Genomic DNA, 4671 nt, shown 5'->3' on the forward strand with positions numbered 1-4671 from the left:
TAGGTGTGCCTGCTTGAGCAGGAAGGTTGGACTAGATGATCTGTAGAGGTCCCTTCCAACCTTAAATATTCTGAAATATTCTGAAATTTAGCACTCACAAACTGCTTTGTGAGTGAAATCATAATCAYCTGCCTGGTGAGAGAATTTAGGTGAGACGGGCATGTCACACACAGGTCATGCATTTTACTGTGCCACGTGAGCGGCTCTCTGCAACAGAACTCATTGAAACAAGACTTGACACAACTCAGTTCCACAAAAAAGAGCAGTCTCCAACTGATATCCTTTTCTTTTAACTCTTACATAATGATGTAGGCACCATCAGGAGCACATTAAGTGGACATAAGAACAGAAACAAATATCTGCATTAAAAAGSAAATAATTACTCATCACTTACATTTTCAGTGGTGAAGTGAGATTTGTGAGAATGAGCTTTTCTTGCATATCTATACTTCATCAACACAGGTGTGAATAAGGTAAATTAAAATAAGCAAATTGAAGATTAGCAGAGGAGATTATGGTAATTCATCAGGATTCTTAGCATAATTCTAATCTAGTCTCTGTGTTGTAACAGCAGATGGCATATAAATATTTCTTATACATCATGGTACATAATTTAACACTAATGTGTCTTGAGACTAGGCAGGGTAGAGATAAATAATTATGACAACTAACATGAAGATTAAAGATCATAACCCATGGTAAAACAGAAGAATGTGAAGCTAATAAATAACTCAACAGGAAAAACATTATTATACAAGTTAAATCAAGGGATTTAGTGCTCTATTTGGAATGCACCTGAAGGCATCACATAATTTAATGATCTAAGCAACACATAAGCCTTCATGTGACCCAAAAAAAAAGAGCAAGCTTTGGCATCATATTTCTGGATTTGTATCTAAAAAGTAGTAAACAAAAGAAAATGCAGAATCAGCCTGAAAACATGCTGGAAGATAAATGGRGCCGAGGAAGTAATAGGCAGAAGACACAGTCAGAAAAAATCTGTAAGGCTTTTCACATCAAATCTCAGGCTCAGCGCCATTCAGTCTTAACTGGATGGATAGTCAGTGGATTCCAAATCCACTATTATGGAATCAATATTTTTTCCTCATTTGGACTTTTAATATAATWAGGGCAAGTGCAGGGTCCTGAACCTGGGGAAGAATAACCCCAGGTACCAGTACAGATTAGAGGTCAACCTGCTGGAAAGCAACTCCACAAAGGGGGCTTGGGAGTCCTGGTTGACACCAAGTTAACCATGAGTCAGCAGTGTGCCCTCGTGGCCAAGAAGGCCAATGGGATCCTGGCAGCATCAGGAGGATGTTGCCAGCAGGTCAAGGGAGGTGATTCTGCCCCTCTCCTCAGCTCTGGTGAGGCCGCACCTGGAGTATTGGGGGCAGTTCTGGGCTCCCCAGTATAAGAGGGACGTGGAGCTTCTTGAGAGGGTCCAGCGGAGGGCAACCAAGATGATTAAGGGACTGGAGCATCTCTTGTACGAGCAGAGACTAAGCGAACTGGGCCTGTTTTCTCTGGAGAAGAGAAGGCTGAGAGGGAATCTGATTAACATGTATAAGTTCATGAAGGGGGAATGTAGGGAGGAAGGGGACAAGCTCTTCTTAGTGGTGRCCAGTGACAGGACAAGGGGCAATGAGTGTAAGTTGCAACACAGGCAGTTCCATCTCCAGGTGAGGAGGAACTTCTTTCCTGTGATGGTGATGGAGCCCTKCACAGGCTGCCCAGGGAGGCTGTGGAGTCTCCTTCTCTGGAGATCTTCCAAACCTGCCTGGATGCCGCCCTGTGCCACATGCTCTRGGTGTCCCTGCTTGAGCAGGAGGGTTGGATTAGATGATCTCTAGAGGCCCCTTCCAACCKTAAACATTCTGTGATTCTGTGATAACAGATTTAAAAAAAACCCTAAGCATGGTGACAGAAGCATTGGGATTTKGGGCTTTATTAATGATACTGATCAAAAACTGAGAAAGAATGACAGAGACTCATACTGGTCACATATTGGTCGAATACTCATAATCAATTTTTTGAAGATGATTATCTTGGGAAGATCGGGGATAAAATTATATTATGATTTAGATAATATCCACACCCACRCTGATTACAAAATGCAACAATATCTAAACTTAAATATACCTAATTTTTGCCAGCTCTAGTAGACTTGCTAAGTGCTTCAGGAATTCTGAAGATCTGTGCATCAAACGGCAAAAATAATCTAGTGGTGAGAAAGACGCTGCGCACGTCAGAACGTGTGAATCCTTTTCCTGTCTCACTCCCCCCKGGGGCACCTCCGAAAGCCGGGATTATCACAACAACAAGCAGAAGGTGGGGCAGGTCAGATCTTTCTTCTGCATTTCCTTCATTTTGTTCCCCAAATCTTGCTCTGCATCAGCTGCCTTTGCTCACAGGAGCAGATACCTCCCCATGTGCTCTCATGTGGGAGCAGGAGGAAGAGGAGTTGACATRGGAGTTTGTTTCTGGCCACAGCAGTGTATGGCTGCTGTGTTCAGGGATCCACTGTAACTTGTAGGCGGCTCAGAAGTGAATTTCCTCCTTGCACACTCCAAAAAGTTGCAGCATTCAAACTCATTTCCTAAGGTGAAAAGCTTGAAATAGGAGTTTCTGAATTATCAGAGTTGCAAGAACTTACCAAGAAAAGCTCCAGTATGAATTAGTCTTGGAAAGTGGAGAAGACAAGGAAGCTGGTATACACGTTTTTCCATGCRCAGATCACAAAAGCAACCTATAAAGCTACCACTCAAACCAGAGGCCCATTCCATGTGTTTGGGATGGACACAGGGATGGGTCTTTTAGTAACAGCCATCCTGGAGGCGGAAAAATCTTAAGTGTAAAGAAGCCAGCAGAGTAATCCACCTTGGAAGAAACTCAAGCAGGGCTAATGAAAGGAAAACTGGTCATGAATACAACTATTTCCATAACATGTACGCAGAGCCTGAAAACATCTTAACATTGGTGAAGTATATGAGAAATAATCATATTTTAAATATTTAAGCATAATCAGAAACTTGCTGTTCTTGAGTTCATCTTTAATCCTTTTCCCTTTGGTTTTCAGAAACCAACCTTTGACAAAAATTTGAGGCTTAGTAAAATACCACATTACAACATTCACTACAAACTCTCACCCAGCAAAATRCCCCCTCAGGATACTCTGCAAACCAGACACCCAACCCAGATGGGCCTGTGCTCATCTCTGTTTTCGTAACTCTGCCTGAGCACACACTGACTTCACACAACAAACTCCAAAACAGAGTCACATTCAGACCCAAATATAACAACCGCTCTAGTACGCTAGCACTGTGGTGTTACTTTACAGTTGTACCCGGACACCACATCTGTCATCTGTCCACTGGGACAGGGAACACACATTAAATATAGAACTGGAGCATATTTTTTAAGTTCTGGTGGCATTAACTGCAGCTCAGGAGGAACTAGTAATTAAAATTACTCATTTTGCTAAACTATGATAAAATATTCATGACACATTTGCAATTGATATGTATTTCTTAAAACCAAAATAACCGATCTGTTCCAAAAATGAAATCAAGCAATTGTACTTTAGGTAAGAGGAAGGGAATAAATTACAGTAGGCAGGCAGTACTGCCAGTGTTAAGGGTTGATTTGGGATCTAAGTTCTGATTTCTTTTTATTTGCTTTGGGTTTCTCATTGGTGAGGTATATCACCTCAAACTTTTTTTTTTCCCTACAGTAACATATTAGGAGCCTTTTTCTTTATTTTAGTTAAGTGAAAGCAATGAATGTTCCCAAATCCTTGAATTCCTAAAGTAGAAGTTTGAAGAAACTCTTTTATGTAACTAARTTCACAGTAAAAACGTATGTCAGGAAAAAAAAGGCAGAGCACTGTACTAAAGCAAGAACACAGTTCTGCTTACCCAGAAAAAACATCTGTGTCAGGAGCATATATGCACTTATGTTTTTTAACACGTACATTTTTTTAAGTTTCTCAGTCTTGTCCAAAACAGAATACAATAACTGCACATTCAAAAACTGCTGGGGAAGATGAGCTAATGTAATTAATACACAGTAGACCAAAACTCTTTCAAGCTTTAATGCTTCACCACAACTATGAAGTAGAAAATCCTGCATGATTTCAATAGTAAAACACCTGATAACGTGTTATCATTTAGAAGAGATCTTTCTGGCCTCTTATTTTTGCTTCAGTTGGCAGGTTAGAGGGGAAAGAAAAAGGAAACAAAGAACTCATCCTCAGAGAATTTTTCTTGCAATGCTGAATTGTGGAAGAAGTTGGGAAATGTATATCAGCAGCATATGACTATGCTTGCAAGTTGCTTCATGCCTTCCATAACAAAGTTGGTTTTCACTCCTTTCTAACTTTGTCAGTCTTTGCTTCAGATTTTTGTTATAAAAGATTTAATTAAAAACTACCCAGCCGTTTTTGAGATTGTGCTGGGGAACATATTTCTTCGGCCCACCTTAATCTTATGCCAAATTTAGAAGTCTTAGTGCTTCCATGCACTGAAACAGAAAAATTAATTTGTGAGAAGAGCAAATGTGGCTGGCCACATGAAACACAGCTCACCCCCAAGCTAAGGCTTCGGGATGCACTTGACAGAGCCTTACAGAGATCTTTCTTCACAGGTGAAGCTTAGACCCAAGTCCAACGCT

This window comes from Nothoprocta perdicaria, unplaced genomic scaffold, assembly GCF_003342845.1.
Source record: "Nothoprocta perdicaria isolate Ctin4 unplaced genomic scaffold, notPer1 scaffold_112, whole genome shotgun sequence".
In the NCBI taxonomy this organism is placed as follows: Eukaryota; Metazoa; Chordata; class Aves; order Tinamiformes; family Tinamidae; genus Nothoprocta; species Nothoprocta perdicaria.